Source organism: Triturus cristatus, chromosome 4_1 (genome assembly GCF_964204655.1).
Source record: "Triturus cristatus chromosome 4_1, aTriCri1.1, whole genome shotgun sequence".
NCBI classification, from domain to species: Eukaryota; Metazoa; Chordata; class Amphibia; order Caudata; family Salamandridae; genus Triturus; species Triturus cristatus.
Genome location: NC_140585.1, coordinates 751980401 through 752003277, shown reverse-complemented (window position 1 = coordinate 752003277; position 22877 = coordinate 751980401).

Below are 22877 nucleotides of genomic sequence, written 5' to 3'. Positions count from 1 at the left end.
CCCCATACCCAGTTATCTTGATAAACTGCAGAATTCGAATCTAGGGAATTAATTAAACTAAACCATGCTCCACAGGAGCCGTTGTGTGTGAACGGGTATGGAAAGAGAGGTAGAATTCCTTTATAATTCTGATAGGGAGGGAGTCGGCCACATATCCAACAATTTGTAGCATTGCTAACCTGATGGGAATGATGTAACATACTAACAAACGTGTTATTGCGCAGCGCAAATCTATAAGACAACTCAAGCGGAGGTAATTCACTAAAAGAATGTTCAGCAGTAATATTATAAACATGTCTAGAAATAGGATAATATATGTGCAAAAATATACTTGCAGTAATTATTAAAAGACTTAAGAAGAACAAAATTAATAACGTCACTGTGCAATGACTACGCAGTGATTTACAGTACGCATGTCGTTTCAACATTTTGGTCAACCATTGGATCTTGTGAAAAACATCAGCCTTAATCATTGCTGCAAAGCCCTCAGCATAATGCTTAAGTTCTGGTGTAGACCAGAGCCGCCTCCAATACAAGATCCGGCGTAATCTTGCCAGATCCCCTACAGCCTCCCTTCCCAGATCATATCTCATTGGTATCAGAGGTGTACTTTTCGGGAGACCGACTAATGACCTAAGAAACTTATTCTCAGACATCTGCATCGAGTTAAGGTTACCAAATCCCCACAATTCTGCACCATACAGTGCAGATCCCAAAGATTTTGCTTCATACACCTTCAAAACTGGTGCAATGGGTTTCGACTGTGATTTCCTGTGCTCAAGCCCAAGGATTCCAGACACTTGCCTATGCTTTAAGGCAGCCAATTCAATATGCTGAGCCCATCTTAAATCATCAGTTATATGAACGCCCAGGTAAGTGAAGGCTCTGACTACATCCAGGGGGCGTTGGCTCAAAAACAGCCTGGGTCTGGCACTGCGATGCGGGTTAAAAAACATAAGTTTGGTCTTTGCCACATTTACTTCCAGGCCATAATTCCTGCAGAAATCGTCAAAAATACAGAGAGCACTTTGCAGGCCACTAGGGGTCTTAGACAGGATCAACGTATCGTCAGCGAACATCAAGATCGGAATCTTGATGCCCGCCAACGAAGGTGCGTCTACATTCAAAGCCAGCATTCTGGCTACTACCCCATTAATAAATAAAGAAAAGAGCAGCGGGGCCATCGCACAACCCTGTCGCACGCCCCGTTCTACTGGGAAATCATCAGTAGTCTCGCCCTGCGTACCCCACTGTATCCTAGCGAAATTAGCCACATGTAACCGCATAACCATAGTCAACAAGTCATCAGGCAAACCCAGGCTTCTTATTTCAGACCACAACTTGGACCTAGGCACCAGGTCAAAGGCAGCCCGCAAGTCTACAAAAGCAGCGTACAAGCTGCCTCCACCCAGCGCCACAGTCCGCCATTGAACCATAGTAAAACGGAACACCTGATCTATCGTGCTAGTAGCCCTCCGGAACCCTGCTTGGTAGGGTGATAATGCATTGTGCTCATCCACCCATTCCATGAGTCTATTTACAACCATCCTCCCCACAACCTTTTGTATTGTCGCTATCAGGCTGATAGGCCGATAGTTCCCAGGCGATCCCCTATCGCCCTTCTTGAATATGGGAATGATGATTGCACCCCTCCAACTCAACGGTACCGGTGCTCCTTGGGCAACTGCATTAGCGAGGAGAAGGATGTATCTGCCCCATCTATCCTTATCATAAATAAAGAGATCTGCCGGTACCCCATCCATCCCAGGGGCTCTACCCGACGATACAACACTTAGAGCCAACAGAACCTCATTGAGGCTAAAAAATGGCTCATTTGGGTAGACATCCTTAAACCCTTCCATCTCCCTGCCAGGGTTAGGATCAGCATATTGAGGTTTAAAGTATTTGACCCAATCCTCCTCCGGGACATTGTTGTCAGGGCAATCGGGCACGCCACCTCTCCCCCATCTAACAATACTCCAGAAAAGCCTGGAGTCCTCTGAGCCGCAGGCTTCCAGCAACTCTCTCCAGTGCCTCTCGTCCCACTCCTTTTTTGCTGCAACTATGCAGTTTTTATAATTGCTTCTAGCACCACGAATTAACACCAGGTCCCTGGACTTAATGGCACTGCTCCGGGCCAACCTTGCCGTCCTGCACTGTGTATTATACCACTTTGCAGTCGTGTTAGGGGCCCTGCATTTGTTAGCCCTACCTACCTTCTGAAAATGTGACTTGATAGTTAAAAAGAGTTTATCATGGATTATTGTCGCTTCCTGTGACCCCTGGGTAACAGCGACAGCCTGCTCCAAAGCCTCGGTAGCTCTATCCACCTCCCTGTTTATACTAGCTATAGAATCTTGGTTGGCCAATACACGGGGCCATTTTAGCCGACGTGTGTTATTGGAACAAACTGGTAGAGGGAGACGTTCCCACGCTGTTCGACCATTCCCACTAGACAACGTCCACCATCCATGGGAGATACACAAAGGATCATGATCACTTTCCAACCTATGGATAACTTCCATATCATTAACCAGGTTCCATATTTCCAGGTTGCACATGACATAGTCTATCCTGCTCCTGCTCCGGTTGTTATTAAAAGTGCAAGCTCCCATCCTATCGCTCTTGGTTCTCCCATTCAACGCACGGAGGCCTCTCTCCAGGCAGATGGCATTTAGGCAAATGATGTCGTCGGACCATCGCTTTATCGGATCTAAATCAAGTGGAGGGACACCCCAATGCCTACCTTCATCTATCCCTAGACAGTCATCGCCTATATCTAGCGGTTCAAATGTACGATTGAAATCACCAGCAATTATAATATTGTTAGCCAGGGAATGGGTGTCTAGGAGAGCAACCAAGGAAGCTAAGGCTTCTGACTTTCCACCCTTGTTACCTCTAATATATACATTGTATAGGTCAAGGCACCCTAGCAGTCCCAAATCTAGGTTTATGAGTTGGATGTCCCTACTCCCTGTCTCGATAGCTCTTATATTTAAAGACAGGTTTTGCCGGACCCAAATCGTCAAACCTCCCATAGGCCGGCCCTTTTTACCCTTAATGGCTGGCACAGAATAGTTCAAAAAGCCCTGCAGGAACAAGGGTTCGCATACCCATGTCTCTTGGAATATACAGATATCAAAACCATTGACAAAGTCAACCCACTCTTAGGACTCATGTTTGTAACGCAAGCCCGCTATATTCCATGACATTAAGCTTCCAATCCCAACCCCACCTTTGTTAGGATCTTTCCTGCCTGGCACAAACGGAAGCAGTGGCACGTTAGAGGTTGTAATTGAACCATTTCCGTCTGTAACACAAATCTCACCAACCATCAAAACTTCCTCCTTACAAATGTTATCATATACAATAATGGGGTCTCGATTTGTAAGGGAAGCAAACCCAACTGCTTGTTTGCTAGAAGAATCAATACGTTGTGGCTTCGCACGGGTAACACCCCCAACCAGGGGAACCCTCGAACCCCACAACTGCGGTGATCTTCAATCGCACCCTTCCATATCTGTAAGCACATCGAACCTGTTTACAGTCTCCAAGGGTGTAAAAGGTCTTAAATGCTCCATTCCCCTATTAATATTTGTGTTAAATCTAAGAGGAACAGTATTCCACCTAGAGGGATCAACAACAGGTACTGAGTGTTGTGCTTGTGCAAGGCGCCCCGTGTCAAAAGGAGCTAAATAATTCGGGTAAATGGGTGCTTGACCACTTACATAGGTTGTAGGAAACACCAGTGATCTTGGATAGAAGTATGTCAAAGCACGAGGTATGATGGAGTTCATTCCATTACCCGAAGGCCAATTTAGAATATAGTTGACCACTCGTGGATCTCTAAAATTAACCACGACTACATCTCCCTCGAGATCTTTACTTCTGCCACCCAGCCATTGGAGACGCCGAACATGCACTATTTCACCATTGATGTTATTTGTTATAGGTCTGTGTATACTAAGCCAGTGCATGATTTTGTTTTTTAACTGGGCAAACCCTTCCCTTTTGTTATCTGTCAATATGGGGACCCCCATCAAGACGACCACATAAGGCACAGCTTCAGGGGGGAGTTCAACTATTGGACCTTTATTCGTTGGAACCCTTGTATATCTGGTACTCACCGCCCCCTCCTGCAAATTTCCTGGGAATACATTATCTGTTCCTCTCATAGGTTCGTTTACAGGAATTGCAGCTGGTTTATTTACCATCATTGGGGGAGGTAGCCTTTGTTGTTGAGGTTTTGTTAGATTAGGAGGTACTGTTGTAACTTTAGGGGCTGAGCTGTTTGGTTGTACACCCAAGTTTAAAGGGGACAACACCGTACTCACAATATCCCTAGTTGCAACATCCTTGCTCCTAATAGCCGACTCAATAACCTCAAGACGTTTCTCCACCCTCTTTAGCCCCTCAATAATTGGAAAAACAATGGACCTAATTAGTTGTTCCATGCTATCTGGTAGAAGGGTGGAGAGTGCTGTTTTCAATACGGAATCAGCAGAAAAGGCAGTGGGTGCAATGGTGCTAGCCTCCTTGTCAATATGGGTAGGTTTATGGGGATTGGCTAATACGGCAACTGGCGCCTGGTCTATTCTAGTGTCCGGCTTAGGATGCCTGCCAAAATCTTTATGACTAATCTTAGGTTTTTGATATTCACCCCCTTTGCGATTTAATCATCTTGTATCAAACAGGTTTACCCCTGCTGGTAGTTGAATTAGTTAAATTAACAGTTAGTGCACTAAGGCTGGGAGAGGTGGAATGGCTACCAGACTGGTCGATTAAAGGGGTAGGAGTACATATGGAATCACGTAACAATAGAGGGGCGCTCTCAAGAAATATAAGGTTGTCAATACCGCTAGGGCATCCTCCACTAGGAGGGAGAGACTGAGGCATGGGATCTTTAGGAGCCCAATTTTACAAGCATTCGATCGAGCGACGACGCTCCGCCCTACGCTCTTCTAGTATTGACTCCCTGTCTAGATCGGTGGGAACCCTTGTGAAATAACTATCAAGAGTGCCAGTTGAAACCCCCCCCCCCCCCGGCTTTTCTACAATAACATTGGCCAGACTCTGGGCCATAGCAACAATGCTGGGAAACAAATCTATACAACACAATAGGGACGTAAGGGAATTGGCCCTGCCCGGCCTCTCTTGGCCTCTGAGGGCCTAGGAGGGCCCGCCCTTTGCCCGGGCTTAGCCCCGGACTACGCCCCGCACGCGTCCCGCTCACGCGAGACAGGGAACGACTAATATAAGGAAAGGGAGGAGTCGGGAAGAGGAACCAGGTGCGGCAGGTCAACAGGCAGCAACGCGCCCTGGTCCTCGCAGTCCCAAGGTTAAAAACAAGTAAAAATTATCCTCTGCCTCCCTATTCAGCAATCAAGTTCTCCGTGTCAGCCCCAGCAGCAAATACACAATCCAAGCCTGCGAGCGGCTCCCGCGAAGCGGGGGCCGCGAGGCGCTAAGTAGATGCGAGGGGAGGAGTCGGGAAGAGGAACCAGGTGCGGCAGGTCAACAGGCAGCAAAGCGCCCTGGTCCTCGCAGTCCCGAGGTTAAAAACAAGTAAAAATTCTCCTCTGCCTCCCTGTTCAGCAATCAAGTTCTCCGTGTCAGCCCCAGCAGCAAATACACAATCCAAACCTGCGAGCGGCTCCCGCGAAGCGGGGGCCGCGAGGCGCTAGGTAGATGCGAGGGGAGGAGTCGGGAAGAGGAACCAAGTGCGGCAGGTCAACAGGCAGCAAAGCGCCCTGGTCCTCGCAGTCCTGAGGTTAAAAACAAGTAAAAATTCTCCTCTGCCTCCCTGTTCAGCAATCAAGTTCTCCGTGTCAGCCCAGGCAGCAAATACACAATCCAAGCCTGCGAGCGGCTCCCGCGAAGCGGGGGCCGCGAGGCGCTAAGTAGATGCGAGGGGAGGAGTCGGTAAGAGGAACCAGGTACAGCAGGTCAACAGGCAGCAAAGCGCCCTGGTCCTCACAGTCCCGAGGTTAAAAACAAGTAAAAATTCTCCTCTGCCTCCCTGTTCAGCAATCAAGTTCTCCGTGTCAGCCCCAGCAGCAAATACACAATCCAAGCCTGCGAGCGGCACCAAATAACAAAGAATTGGAAGGATACATCTAAACTATCATATTCAACTTGGTGGTACGCTGTCTGTTATAACCACAGATTTGATACGACTTTTGTATATCCTATATCTCTTGCTAAGAAACGTTTACAACATTGGTTGCAAAAAACATCACTCCCATCCCCTTAGTACAAGAAGTTGTTCAGCCTACCTGACTTCCCTTATATTGAGAATGACAATGTTTAGTATGTTATTTCTGTAGTACTCATAAAACTGCATCTTTCTAGTACATTATTTCTTCTTATATTAAGGCTTCTAAGGACCAGCTCTTTGTATTTCTTAAAGTATTTTTTTTTCTCTCCCAGACAGAATATGTAATATTAGTGCTACTTCCTATGTAATCTTTGATGTTTAATTGTACCAAGTATTGATGTTTACTCAATTTCTTGCAATAAACTTACTTTTGAAACTTTAAAAAAAGATAGAATGTCTTCAAGCTAGCCGTCAATATGGCTTTGAGTCAGGATAAAACAATGAATCAAATACCCTAAATGTACCGGATTGTGTGCACTCCGCGCTTGAAATGTGTGACACCTGCGAAATTGTCCTCTTGGAACTAACTATTGCCAACTTCCAGCTCTATCACATAAAGAAAACATGGCATCTTATCCCTAATTATTTCAAGACTGGATTTTGTGCTATTCTGGTAGCAATTCCCCAATTTCCTGTTAGCCTCCTGAAGTCCCTCCTCCATTCCACCACTAGATTAGTGCAGAAAGCAAAAAAAGTCAATGACATTACATTCGTCCCCCGAGACACCACTGCCTACAGTGGTTTCAATCAATCAATCAATCAGAGACATTTGTAAAGCGCACTACTCACCCAGGGGGTCTCAAGGCGCTAGGGGAGGGGGGGTCCGCTACTGCTCGAACAGCCAGGTCTTGAGCTGCTTTCTGAAGGCGAGGTGGTCCTGGGTCAGGCGGAGGTGGGTCGGGAGGGAGTTCCAGGTCTTGGCGGCCAGGTAGGAGAAGGACCTTGCTCCTGTTGTGGCTCTGCGGATGCGGGGGACGGCGGCGAGGGCGTGGCTGGTCGATCGGAGCTGGCGTGAGGGAGTGTAGAAGTTGATGCGGCTGTTGAGGTATCTCGGGCCTTGGTTGTGTAGGGCTTTGTGTGCGTGGGTGAGGAGACGGAAGGTGATTCTCTTGCTGACCGGGAGCCAGTGCAGATCTCTCAGATGTCCGGAGATGTGGCTGTGTCGGGGGATGTCGAGGATGAGTCTGGTTGAGGCGTTCTGGATTTGCTGGAGTCTCCTCTGGAGCTTGGCGGTGGTTCCGGCATAGAGGGTGTTGCCGTAGTCCAGTCGTCTGGTGACGAGGGCCTGGGTGACCGTCTTCCTGGTCTCGGTGGGGATCCACCGGAAGATCTTACGTAGCATGCGCAGGATATTGAAGCAGGACGAGGAGACGGCGTTGACTTGTCTGGTCATGGAGAGGGAGGAGTCCAGGATGACGCCCAGGTTGCGTGCGTGGTCTGTTGGTTTGGGTGCGGAGCCTAGGGCGGGCGGCCACCAGGAGTCGTCCCAGGCGGAGGGTGAGGAGCCCAGGATGAGAACTTCCGTCTTGTCTGAGTTCAGTTTCAGGCGGCTGGTCGTCATCCATTTCCCATCCCAGTCAGTAACACATTCAAACTCTGTACCCTCAGTCACAAGGCTGTTCATGATCCCTGCTCCCCCCCCCCCCCTTTTTATCAGAATTCCTGGCTCCTGATCATTGCAGGCCATGCTCTGGTGTTTCAATAGCTCCGACAGGCTACTGAAGGTTCCTTCCAATAGATTTGAACATAAAGTAACAGAGCACACTAATGTAGTAACAAGTACAGGAATATTGTGTTACTTGGCTATAGGAAGCCAAGCCTCTTTTTCTTGATGTGATATGTTATCAAGCATAAGGGAGAGGCTAAATCGAATGTTATGATTATCTGTAGTGTTTCTTTTACTCCATGTAGCTATTCCTGCCCACCTGACTTACATTGAAACATTTGTCCTGGGAGAGCAGAAAATGCCTACTGAGTAAAGATAAAGAGCAGGAAAATAAACACTTAGAGCCTTTAGTTTAGCAGTGTAGATCTGGAAATCAGAATACACATGAGGAAACCCCTTTGATATTCAAGTAGTTACAGTCGCAAAAATACTTACACAAAAGGCCCTTTGTAGGAGCTAACTTAGATTGATCTCCTGCAGAACCAATTCATGTGAGTGGTATAATTATTCTTGTTTTTGCAAGTATAAAGGCCCCCTTCACCTTCCAATGCTCAAATGCTTGCAGCTTACTACCTATATTGCTTCTGAAAATCCCAATCTCATTCCTAAAAAGTAATGTTTTAAATGGTGTATGTTAAATTTCTTTGCTTCCTCACCTGTCGTTATGTTGCATACATCTTCATACTGCCCTTCAAGACATAAGTTGAACCAGAGAACTCCAGGACTCTACCTAGTGTTTGTAGTTCCCTAATAGGTTACAACATGGTCAGTGTTCCTCTATTATCAATTTTTCAGATCGACTCTGGATGAAAGGCATTCCAGACGTGTTTTTATACTGTGCTTTGACTGCCTTGGGGACTGGTCAGCTTTAAATAAAACTGTCAAGTGTAATACCATAACGATTTACAAATATTGTCATGGTACATGATTTGATTATCAAATGGTGTTGGAAATGAACACCTTTTGGGTGATGTGCCCTCAGATTTTTGCATTGACTCTTTTTGCTGGCTGTAGAACCCTGTGCACTTTACCCCTGCTAACCATTTGTAAAAAGTCTGTGCTCTTCCTTTAATAATGGTGAAATTGCCCCAGTCTTATTTACATATTTAACTTACCTTTAAGTCCCGAGTATATGGGAGAAAAGTGTGCCCATGGCCTGTAAGTAAAATGTCACAAGTGGACTGCAACACCCAATGTGGCATCCTGTACAGTGATAGTGTAAAAATTACTGCAGGCCTGCCATCTGAAGCCTGACTGTGCAGGTTTTAACTCTAAATTTGACCTGTCAAAATAACCCTTTTTGACTGGCCTAAACCTTCTTTTAAATATTTCTAACTCTCGTCTAAGCGACCTTACTGACCATGAGGTAGGATGCATGGTATTTAAAAGTAGGACATGTAATTGTTTCATGTTATGCATATAGCTGTGTCTGAACTGGGGTGGCAAAGTGGCAAGTGGCCTCAGAACACCTCTCTGCAACGTAGCCCCCTGGTGTATACTGGAGGTTCCTGGTGGGCTATTGGCCCCCAGGGACCCCTAGTATTCAAAGGGAATTCGTTCCCCATCTGCAAACGTGCCATAGGGCATGGCCCTTTTTTTTTTGTTTATGTTTTTGGAGGGGGGCTGTCTTGCCCCTCTCCTTAGGCCATTTATGCCCCCGGGGACCCCATCCCCCGGGGCCGGCCTTTGTTTATTTTTTTTATTTTAATTTTTATATTTTTATTATTTGAGGAGGGGGGCCGCGTGGCCCCCCTTCCGGGCCACTAATAGCCCCGGGGCTGGCCCTCTCCGTTGGGGACTGTGGGGGGGTCCCCAATCCCCCTACGGTCCCGCCGGCTCCCCGCGTCCTGCGGGAGCCGGCATTGCTTTTCCACAGGGGGAGCTGCTAAGATGCAGCTCCCCCTGTGGAAAAGCAATCTGCTCTCTCTTCCAAATACCAAAGCAGTTTGCTATGGCTGCGCGGGAGCCGCAATGTTCCCACCCTGCCGTAGCAAACTACAGTGTCCCGGGGTGGGCAACCCGGGATACTGCAGGAGCCGGCCCTGGGGGGGTGGCGGTCCCCAGAGACATGACAGGGTTCCAGGAGGGGGACTGCGCGGCCCCCTCCCAACATTTCGAAAGCCCTTGGGAGGTGGTGGTCCCCAAGGCTGGGTGGTCCATCACGGACCCCCCCCATTATAATATTTAGAGCCCCGTGGAGGTGGCAGTCCCCGGGGCATGTTGGGGAGCTCGAGCCCCCCCCACACAGGTTTATTTATTTATTTTTAAAAACACAAGACCCAGGGGGTGGTGGACCCCGGGGCTGCGAGGGGGCCGTGAGCGCCCTGCATATATTGTGATAAAGCCCTGGGGGTGGCGGTCCCCAGGGCTTGGGGGTCTTTGAGCCCCCACCCATTTATTTTCAAAGCCCCGGGGGGTGGCGGTCCCTGGGGCCCACACATATTTTTATAAAGCTCCGGGGGTGGCAGTCCTCGGGGCTGGGGGGGCCTCTTTGGGCCCTCCATCCCAATACTAACATTGCCCCCGGGATTTGGCCCACCCGGGGGCTGCATATTGACGAAGCACGGGAGCCCGCGCTTCGTTTTTTTTTCACTGCTGGATCCAGGCACCCTGCACAGATTTTGCAAATTTTTAAAAGAAAAGTTTTTTGGGGGGGGATCCTGGGTGTCCTTGTGGGACACCCGAAGCAGGCCTAGGGGTCAGGGTGTTTCTACCCTGCCCCCTTTTTGCATTTTGCGCACTTGTTTCACTGATTTCTTGTGCCTCGGTTCTACCGGCTCTAAAGCAGCTCTGCTGACCTGGTTCTCTCCCTCTGGAGCAGCTCTGCTGACCTGGGTCTCTGGCTCTAGAGCAGCTCTGCTGACCTAGGTCTCTGGTTTTAGAGCATCTTTGCTGACCTGCTTCTTAGGCTGTAGAGCTGCTCTGCTGACCTGGTTATCTGGCTCTACAACTGCTCTGCTGACCTGGTTTCTCTGGCTCTACAGCAGCTCTGCTGACCTGGTTCTCTGCACTCACGATGCATGCACCTGACTTCGCGAAAATATATTTAAAAATAATATAAGTTTATTATAAGTATAAATAGATTATTTTTATGAATATCTTAGATAATCTCATGCCCTAATATGTATATTAAAGACACATACATATCATTTTTGAACATAAATGTTTTTTGCGGGAGTCGCGCACCCAGCGTGCCCCAGCATGTATATGACATCATGCGGGACCTGCCACCGCGCAAGCATCTCATACCGTAATGCAAATGCGCAGGAGCAGGAGTAGCGGACTGGTCGCATACCAATCGCGCACATAACGTAATATGAAATGTATATGATGTACCTGAAAACCACGCAGCCGTCGCACACCGTACGCGGCTCCTTCACAACTTTTCTAAAATGGCGCTTAGAATCCGCACACCCACCGTGATGTGTACGCGTTGAGTGCGCGCCTCCAAAAAAAATAATATAAATATATTAAAATAAAAAATTAAAACCAAAAAATTTATCAATATTTCAGCTTGAATGTTTTTTTATTTTTTTTGCAATTTTCAGAAAAATATATAATGTTATTTCATGAATAAAATATTTATAAAACAGATAAAAAACTGTAGAAAGTCAGTACAAAAAATAGGTATGACTACTATCACACTTAAAAAGTAGCATTTAAAAACCTTTGAAATTCACTCAAAAAAACCATAGGTTTCAGAGACGTTATAGTTAGAAATTAGCATTTAAAAAAGCTTTGAAATTCACTGAAAAAACCATAGGTTTCAGAGACGTTATAGTAAAAAATTAGCATTTAAAAAACCTTAAAAATTCACAGAAAAAAACATAGGTTTCAGGGGTGTTATAGTTAGCTGGCCATTTCACCATAGAAATTCCTCTGTTATAGTTAGTTCTGCTAACTATAACTCGCGCAACCACAATGCACTGCTGATGATGTCACATATTGCATCATTCATGACATGGTCAGTGACATCACTGGTGACATCACTGATGACATCTCAAATGACATCACTGATGACATAACTGATAACATCATCCAGTGAATTTGTAAGATTTTTTAAATGCTAATTTCTAACTATAACGTCTCTGAAACCTATGTTTTTTTCAGTGAATATATATATATATCTTACCCACTGTCAGTCGCTAGTAGGTATAGTTAGGACCAGCGTTTTTTGTTTTATTACCTTTGAGGCCGCTTGAGAAACTAGTTTGTCACTCACTTCAGCAGCTGCCTGGAAAGTTTTGGGGTGATTCTTCAAGTGGGGGCCGTGAAAAACAGGGGGGTCCCAAAGCACATTTTCCCCATGTAATTTCCTATGGTGATTTTTGACCCAACTACAGCCCGAACCGCTGAACTGAATTACACCAAATTTGGCATAAAGCTAGCTCTTGGTCCAGAAAGATCTCTTTCTGTAATTTGGTGTACATCTTTGCAGTAGTTTGGGAGTTATTAAAGAAAAAAGATTTATGTATATCTTGAGACGCGGAGAGTCCACGTATCCAACAGATCTGAATGGCTGTTACCACTTCAACCAGGATGTGTTGGGAGCCATCTTGAGACTCGGACTCAGCTGAGTCCCAAGAAAAAAAGTAAAAATAAAAAAATAAAATAAAGGGGCAGGGTAGGAATACCCTAACCCCCTAAGCCTGATGGTGGGGTCCCACAGGGACCCCTCCCAGAGCTTAAAACGTTTAAAAATAAATAAATTTGCCATGGATCCACAAAGGATTCTAGCACTTGCTTCTTTTATGCCCCACAGGTGGGCTAGGTCATGGGGAGAATACATAGATTTGGGGGCAAGGTTGTGTGTCTCTTACCAGGTTGATTGCGGCCCCGGGGATCCTATGCCCCGTAGTCTAGACTTATACATAAGTAGTAAGGGATCCCACCCAGGGGCCAATTACTTTAAAGAAAGGGCACTGTGGTTCCTTCCCATTTTGTTAAATTTTGGCCCTGAGGGTGGGCTCCCCAAGGCCTTTTGAGGCCAGTGATGGCTCAGAGTAGGTGGCCGCATTGCCCTCCTCTCCTTTTAACATAGGCGCTGAGGGATGGGGTCCCCAGGGACTAAACAGGCTCAGAGAGGTCAATCCCTTCCCCTTTATTGGAATCAGGGACCCTGAGAGATGAGGCCTAACAAGGCTTGGAGAGGGGGGCGTGTGACCCCCCTTTCCTCTATTTGAATCAGTGGCCCTGGGGGATGGGGTCCCGGGTCCTAACAAGGCTCAGGTAGGGAGGTCACACGCCCCCCTTTATTAAAATCAGTGGCCCTGGGGGATGGGTTCCCCAGGGCCTAACAAGGCTCAGGGAGGGGGCAGCGCAGTCCCCCTTCCCTTTATTTTTGTAACGGGCCTGGGGCATGGGGTTCCTAAGGCCTAAAGAGGCTCGGGGAGGGGACCGTGTGGCTCCCCTTTATTGAAATGAGTCGCCCTGGGGAATGGGGACACCAGCGTCGAACAAGGAGGGGTAGGATTTACATATGCAAATTAAATATTAGTTTACAGTAAAAAAATCAGAGAAGTTCACTGAAAAAAACCAAATGTTAAAGTAACGCTATAGTTAGGTGAATTTGTCAGTGACAACATTAACGTTTTGAACTAAATAAACCACAGAAATTCACCAGTTATACTTGCAGCCAAGCCATGCACTGCTTATGACCACACCTATTACATCACTCATGACATGTTCTATGACATCATTTATGACATCATTGACGACATTTCAAATGACATCATCGATGACATCAACATATTAATGTTGGCACTTACAAATTCACCAAACTGAAATGTTACTTTAACCCTTGATTTTTCAGTGAATTTGTGCGTTGTTTTTTTAAACAAAAACAGATCTTTTTTCATACCTATCTATAACGTTACTTTAACCTTTGTTGTTTTCAGTGAAAACAAATATATATATTTTCAATCTTTCAGTCTTTAAAATATTCTCCAAGAGGAGCGTGAAACGTGTAGGAGCAAGCCGGTCAAGAGTCTCAAAACCAAAACAAATAGTGCTCACTCTGGAATGGTGGAGCCAACTTCGGATAGTTTATGAAGACAACTGATCAGTTCCCTCGTTAAACTACCTAAAGTTATTTTCACCATATATATTTTGCACACAATTTCTCTTCATCCTTTCCGGAGACACAGAAAGCACGAAACACTCCCAAGCTCAAGGAGATATCGAAATATGATGATATATATTTAATTTGCCGTATGTAATGTTGCTTTTGGAATAATATGAGTTGGGCCATGTTACGATCTTTTTACAATTATTTTGCAGTTGTCCTAACAGAGAATGTAGCAAATTGGTTTTGCCCTAAAACGTAAAATAAGTGTTTTTCCAGCAGTTTTATTGCTACCAATGTGAAAAGAAGGTCCTTATGGCTTATTTAGCTATCCAATACAAAATAAACAATCCAATACTGATAATACTACTTGATAACATTCCGTCCACTTCATCCTCCTTCTGCCACCATCCCTTGCAAAGCTTTCTGAATTTACCTCTGAGCTGCACTGCCACTAACTATATAAACTAATTAAAGTAAACATCATAAAACCTTGAGTAAAAGCAAATAGAAACATTCTCGACTTGTTGAATGTTTGCAGGATGCAATTTGACTTGTATGTGAACCACTTGTTTTCTGGCATTTATTATAGTGTGGACGTCTGCCCTACAGAATGCAGATTATGAAGATCGAGCATTATTTGAGTTCATGATCCTGTGTCCCTGCGGGAGAGAGAGAGTTATAACCACAGAATTTGTTTAGTGCTACAAACATGTAAATACAACCGAAGAGACTTTTGAACAGAAGGCGAGGAAGTTAAAGGAACTGCATTGTCAGCTTCCCTCACACAATCCAAGCTGACTCATGTATCAGCTAACCTAGCCTTTACCATTTATTTCAAATTATGGAACCTAAAGAGTAAAGAAAAAAGGCTTTGTCTTGAAACCTGTAAAGTACAAAATGTAACATATTGTCAGTTTTCTTATTACTGAACAGACTAATTGCTGCAACCAGAGAAATATAGGCATTGCCCCTGATTAGGAGTTTAGGTGCTAGTTATCGCACCTGTTAAATAATGGTACCACTGGGGTATATTATTTATCTGATGTGTTAAATACCACCTATTACGAGTTAGTGGGGAATAACATGTGGATTTTGGTATTTAACGCACCACAATCCTCATGATAGACTAATTGCCATATGGTTTTTCCCTGTTAAATTTCGGCAGCTTTGCCCTGCTGAAATTTAACAAAGGCTGAGGTATTTAATGCATACAATAATTATCAGCTGAATTAAATACCTTCCAACTCGTAGTGCTAACCTGCGCGTACACAGGGGTTTACTCACAAGTCAGAAAACTCATAATCAGGCCCTTCTGTTTTTAAAATGCGAAAAAGTTATAAATACGTTAATAGGTTCTGGCAATCAAAATGTTATAGAAAGTTTCTGACTGTATTATTGCCATTCGGTATTGCAGGCCATTCCTGCCATGTTGTTAAAATACAGAGCCAATGGCCAAGTTTTTTCAATATTAATTATTGGCATCTGAATGTTTGCTTTATCAATCAATAAAAACATAAAAAATATTACTAAATCTTTTTTCCTGAAAATTTAACTGATTAACAGACAGTTGTCGCAATCAGTATTTTTTCTAAAGCTGGGTGCTAGCAACTATACAGTTTACGCAAATTAGAACAACATCTGAAAAAAATTGAAGTTTTCCCTGAAGGTAAAAATCCTGTCCGGCAGCGCTGCACAACTACCCGCTCTACTAATAGATTGCACTTGTGAATTCCTAAGGGCCGGTTCTAACAAAGCAAAACTAGTCAGACTCGGCTTGTGTGGAACCACAGCAGTTTACTGGTCCCAAAACTGTTTCTACAGGATTGAAGACTTTCTCAGTAGCTATGACCTTCTGAGTCTTATTCCTCCAGGCAAGGTAGGCATCTGGCTGGGGACACCAGAGCAAGCAAAAACCTGTGAGCTTGGAAGTCAGTATTGGCACCCCTTAGGGGCATCCTACACAGCAGCAGGTCTCATCAATGGCCTGAAAAAATATGATCACTTCATCCCAACCTCATGGAACTGGCACCCTTGCCAGCCTGCACCATCTTCAAAACCAACTGCATCAATTACAATGCCATCATGACCAGTGGTTTAGATTATCCTGCAGACAAGCTCAGAATTTCTGCTGGTTCTCGCTACACCCACAGTCAGGGCACCATCAAACTAAAGATTAAGAAGTGTAAAAAATCCAATACAAGACAGCACGCCTTTCCGTCTATGCACCCAGGATCTGGAATGACATCCCTGTACCCATCAGGACTGCCCGAAGGCTGCTCCAATTTAGGAAAGAGTTGAAGGCTCATCTCTATAAAGAACACTACATCACAACGCATTAATCGTTCACAACCCAGCTCCCTCTCCTATTACTTGATGACTTTATGCTTGTCCTTGACCATGTACAGCACTCTGCTGCCTATTGGCTAATTCGTACTGTGTAAAATACCAAAAACTTACATACATACATACATACATCAAAGTGCAATTTTGATGTTTTCACCTGATATTGTGGTAGGCATAATGAATTGTGGAATTTTGAGCCATGGCAGATATTTGCTGATGCATAGTTTCTTTTCCTAAATAGGCAGGAAGTAAAAGTCTTAAATGTGTTTACTTCTATCTTACTGAAGAAAATTATAAAAAATGTGCTAGGGCGACAGTCTCTATGAATCTTTATTTGAAGATTTTGTCTATCAATAAGAAACACACACTGCTACAATCTATTCATTGTTCTCTAACATAAATCCACCCAAGTAGTGCCATACAGAGTGAAACAAAGCAGTCAGCCTTCTAATCAGTCTCAAGAAAGAGTCATCACCCTAAACTAACAAAGGGAAACCGCAGTACTCTTTTATTTCATTTCAATTATATTTCATTTAAGGCAGTTTCTGTTGCATGGTTTACTGGCGCCAAACAACGCTTAAGAAAGTACTGGAAGGTGTGCCTTGAAAACACAAATGAATTTTCCTTCCGAAACTACTTTCACCTCTTGAGTTTGAAAGTGTGGACCAATCCTTATCTTGAAGTCCTGCCTTGCTCTGTCCCACAGCTTTGAACCCTGCACCTCCAATGGTCCATTAAGGTTAATCATCTAGATTTGGGGTCAGAAGCCTTTCCTTGGAATGAACTTGCCTTTGTTGACTGGTCCAAGTGACCCTCACGTATTCCGGACCCTTGCTTAGTGCTTAGGGTCCAAAAGGTCAATTATTTAGGCTGATGAGGTTACGCCCTGAAGATTAGCAGATAAAATTGACTCCTTTGTCTCGCAGAGAGCCACTCCTTCAGGCTTATGTGCGAACGCTTGTTTTCATTGAATCTCAGCCAGGCTACGACTTTTGGCAAGATTGTGACTTACTTGTCTAAGCGGACTTCACCAAAGCTCTCATAAACAGCTTTGCAAAGCCTAGCAGTTTATCTACCAGTGCAATCAGAGCTGACTTGGTGTCTCTGCATAGAAGCTGAGGATACTGCTGAAGAGATGTCTGCTTTGAATAATAGTGCTTTATTCCAGTTACATCCGAGAAATCTCCCTGAAGGTTCTTAGCAAGGATGGCAAGACCAATGTTAGAAACGTTGCATATGGTGAGACAGGGTTCTTACATGTTTCACAAATGCTGGATCTATTGGAAGTTCAGTTCAATTTGCCTTTGACAATGGGACAAATCTTAAGGTGTTTTGGTTCTGCAACCCCGCACCTGGAGACACACCTCTTTTCGACATCAGATCCAAGCTACCCTCACCTTTTAAATTCTAAAAAACAACAAAGTGACGTATGGAATACCTGAATTAATCTCAGCCACTGGCGATTACTTGCAGTTGCATTCCAGTCCATTGTTTTTCACCTACTAGGCCACTCTAGACTGAGGTCTGTCTTAAGCACTTCACGATCTTGTTGACCTTGTTGAATCGTCTAGCACAGATGGGGCATCATTGGCCTCTTTTAGAGGGTATGGCCTGGCTTTGGTTATAGATTACAATTTTGTGACAAGGATTTTTTCATCAAATAATTATCTGCGACAGTTACCCTGTCAAGCTAGAACATAAAAATAAAAAACATTTCTCTCTGAGAATTTAGTGATCCAAATTTGGGTCTATGAACAGGTGCGGTTCCTCCGCACAGGTGGAGGAGTGTCACCCCACTGCCTTACAGCACGGCAAAAAAGGAAAAATAAAATGATTATAACGCAATGTTATTATCGTTTTATTTTCCTGTGCTGGGGCAATTTTGTGGGGCGGGGCTAGGCTGCGCAGGGGAGAGGAGTGGTGACACATTCTCCATCAAGGCAGCATTAAAGCCTGGGTGTAGAACATGCCCAGGCTCCCATTCCCCATCGTAGCACCGAACTACAGCACTCAGACCAATCACAACGCTGCAGCATTGTGATTGGCTTAGGGAAGCTTATCCTGCTTCCTATTCGAACAGAAGCGAGGAAGAGGACGGCCGGCCGGTAAGTGTTTTTTAAAATATTTTTTTCTCCTCCCCTTCTCCTCCTTCTCTCCCCTCCCAACCTCACTACTACTTTGCGGGAGCAGCCACAACTGTCTATGAACCTGCAGATTCAAAAGTAAAGTTGCACATTTATGGCATATTTAATATTTTTATTTTTTTCAAAACCTGAAAAAAGTTAAAAGAGCAAAAATAGAAATCACACGCGCAACCATGCATGGCAAAGACCATAGGTTGTGAGGACTGCGGATCCTGTGTCTGGATAGGGGCCAGACCCTGTAACAATCTATTTGTTCTCTTTTTTGTCAAGTCTCAATGAATTTGCACATCCTACATCCTTTCTCATCACATCCTACGAGCAAATAGCCATTGATATTATCTCTCTTCAGACTCTTCAAGTTGCTTGAAGAGTCTATGCTTGGAAAGTCTTCACGTGCTTTTATTATGAAAATCATCTTGTATTTCAACAAACAGATAATTACATATGTTACTGGAGTGAGACTCCTGTGAATCAGTATCAGATTTTTTCCTTTACAGGCTTTCATCTAAGCTAATATTTGAGCAGAAGACAGGTGCTTGCACACTCTATGGACTAATTGTAAAATAGTAATTTTGCATTGTTTGTAGCGTTATAGAAATATGAGCAAAATGTTGCTTTACTGAATGCCTTACTGGAGGATCAAAACAGGGTTCCAAGTATGTATGCCCGATGCATTGTGGCAGACTAAGTAGGTCTGTTGAATCTACCAATACTTTTTCTGAGTCTCAGGTCCGGATAAATGTATTCTCTGGTGAAATATTGCTGCTAGTAGCAGAATCTGAATCAATAAGATATCTAGGCTAGAGATGGGTGTGATCAAGGGCTTGTACTCATCAAGAATTGTGCCATTCAATTTTTGCATGGTCTGATGGAATTAAGTCCTAAACTTTCAAAACCTCTGATTATTACATCTCCTGCTAATTCTTTTCCAAAATATCCTGGTTCTCTGTTCACTTTTCTTGAATATCTCTGCTCAAGCCCTGGCTGTTTTTTTCATCAAGTCAATCATCACTCTTGTTCACTTCTTTTGCCTTCTTTCTTCTACTTTTCTCTGTAATTTTAGCTAGCATTTCAAATCCATTATGTTTATAGTTCATCACAGTTAATATTAGTTAATATTCATTAACAATGACACATTTTCTCAAAGTAATGGCAATTCAGAAAAGTTGTTTCCATCCAATTCTTTATTCGTAACTTCTTTTTTCAACACGATAAAAAGACCGTAGCCAACGCGTTTTGTCCTCGTCGTCAGGGCTACAAATAACACATATATTTACAAAAATTAATATACAATATATACATATCCTGAACAATACAATACACAACAACAATACAAATGTATCCCCATCACTTTGAGACTTTGAATTTACCAACAATGCACACACTGTGGATTTCATGAGCTTATATCACATATAACACCTTCTTGTTCAATAGTCAGGTTTTCAGCCAAATCAGAGTCATAGGGTCACATTTCCTAACCCATATACATTCTTGCTTACATATTATCCAAAGTCTGATTCTTAATCTTAAGATTTTTTAACAAGTCAGAATAGAAATTTCGGTGGGTCTAATACAAGTACTGTAAATGTGATTAGCTAAGATAGCCATTAATAGCAAATAGAAAAGTTAGCATTTTCTTACCAAAAGGCACATATACTTGTGACCTGTACTGCAATTCTGAAAGCACTGTGTTCCTTTTCAAGATCTGATAAAATCTGATTGCATCTAATAAAAATGTGAAAAGAGTTTTTATTTCTAAAAAAAGTAAAAATATTTTGTTTCTAGCACACTCAAATGTGAGATGGTCACTCGCAACTTTAGATATACAATTGTATCCATACCTTAGATTTAGGGTGCACTGTAGCAATCATCACTATATATTGAGTTGCTTGAGTTTTATAGTAGGTGGTCAATAAGTCTCGGCCATCCTCCGTTATATTCCACGAAAAGCTATTTAAACAGAGATAACAGTAGGCTAATGGCATCGCTAGTTGTTTAAAATTCCCATAGCATTTACAACGTTTATACTGAAGCTCCCTCATGTTTAAAAACAAATCTATGGTAGAGGAGAATTCTATCAGAGATGTTGTGTTGAAGCTCCCTCATGTGAAAAGACAGATTTTTAAATCTGTTAAAATTAAAACACTATAACACTTATTACTGAGTGGAGACAACGTAACAATATAAAAGTCACGAAGTATAAACCAAAACAGGGTCCCAAGTTTCATCCACTACGGTTGCACACAGTTTACAGAATCGTCATCACCCCACATAATGATTTTAACAAAAGAGAATTTTATCGACCCGCCCATCATTGTCAAAGTTTAAAGTTTTACCCTCGGAGCGAGATGCGATTTGTAAAATACGGGTTTGCCATCTTTTAATACCCTTTCACGGATAAAAGGGGCAAAAAATTCAAAAATAGCATGATGGCCCCGTGCTTTGACAGCTAATACCGCACCCAGTTCAAACTTACTTTCAGATCTTCAATCATCCAGCATGGTAGCATGGCGTTCGTCTCGGTTATCATATTGCGGCCTAAGGTGCGTATTAAATAGCCCGCCAAACACCGTCAGAACTCAAGACAGCTGTGTCTGACATAGAGAAGAGACTAAGGGCCATATGTAGGTAGCATCACATTTACCGAATCATAAATACCGAATTTTACCGATTCGGTATTTCTGAATCGGTAAATGTGATGTAGGTAATAATTCGGTAATTATGAATCGGTATTTACCGATTCGGTAATGAGGCATACCTTCCCATTGATTCCTATGGGCCTGGAGGCCCATAGGAATCAATGGGAAGGTATGCCTCATTACCGATTCGGTAAATACCGATTCGGTAATGGGGGAGCATATTCAAGGGTGGCAGGGTGTCACATTGACACCCTTTTGCACCCCTGAATCTTGCATGTGTGCACATGTGTCGCACATACATGCCCTAAGGGCATGTATGTCTGCCACATGGCACTCTTAAATCTGCAAAATATTACTTTTTGCAAGGTATTCGTTATTTATCACCAACCTGTATTTGGTGTTAAATAACGAATTCTTAATACTAATTTTCACTCTTCAGAGTGCTCCCTACATATGATTTCAGGATTCGGTATTTACCGAATCGGTATTTTACCGATTCGGTAATTTACAGAATCCTGAAATTATGCCTCCTACATCTCAAATACCTAATACCGGTCGGTAACGGGATATTTACCGAATTTTGGCCGTTACTGACCGGTATTTAGCTACCTACATGAGGCCCTAAATTTTGTATTCCAAGCAATCGCCATCTTTGAATGGACCACAAGCGGAGACGGGGCATGGAATATCCATGCTTTCTTAGTAACAATATATGTTCAACATTATTTGCCATTATTTTATATACTACCATTTGACAGTAATTTATACTAGTTCAGCTAATATATTTTAGCACACAATATCGTGCAATAGTGCCCGAATTTAACAAAGAATTGAGACAGCGCCATGTTGGAATAAGCAAGATTCATAAGGACAAGACCTAATTTTGTATTAGACAGGTTCGGCGTTTTTAAATGAACCGCAAAAGAAAAGGTAAACATAGATAGTCCAAGTTTCCTTCCTACTTGGTATTAAACCATTGTACTCAATAATATTTCATTCCGCTTATTATTATTACAACTCCAATGTGGGGATACGGGTGTGTATTTAGACTTTATTCCCATACACCAAATGCCTAGTTTGACGCACTGAAGATCGGCACCATATTGGGATGGACAAGTTAGATAAGGGGTTGAGTCAAAATTTGACTTAGTAACCTAGTCTTTATAGTATGATCGAATCAGTTAACTTCAGTAGGGGTAAAACTTCAATATTGATCATTTAATAGTTCCGTGTTCTTTCTCAAAAAGATTCTGCAAATATAGAAACAGAACACGGACAGTCAAACTTTATAATTTATTGGGTACAGGTAAACACAAACAAAAAGTTGCGGTCTCTTTTAGGCTTTATAATCTGATTAGATACATTGACAATATTAAGGAGTAAAGCTTCAATATTAATCGTTTAGTAATTCTGTGTTCTTTCTCAAAAGATCATGCAAATATATAAACGAAACACGGACCCTCAGATTTTATAATTTGTTAAGTGCAGGACCGCACAGTCTGTCCAAACGCACAGGTTCTCTTTCAGAAGATTTTGCAAAAATATATACAACACACGGGCACTCAGATTAGTAGTTTAAAGGGTGCAAGTAAGCACACACAAGAAGGGCAGTGTTTTAGGACTGTCCAAACACATATTCATATTCGATTAATTCAGTGATGTATACAGATCGTACCATCAGAGTCCATCAAGGTCTACCATATTTTTTAATTTTATTTTTTGTCTGATATTCTTACATATATATTAAGCTATACAGCCTTACACTATATCTAGTATAGAATTGTCTTAAAGGAGGACAGTCATAGAGATAGTTTCAAGGATTTAGCACGGAAAGCCATCGCCAACTCATTGTAACACAGTG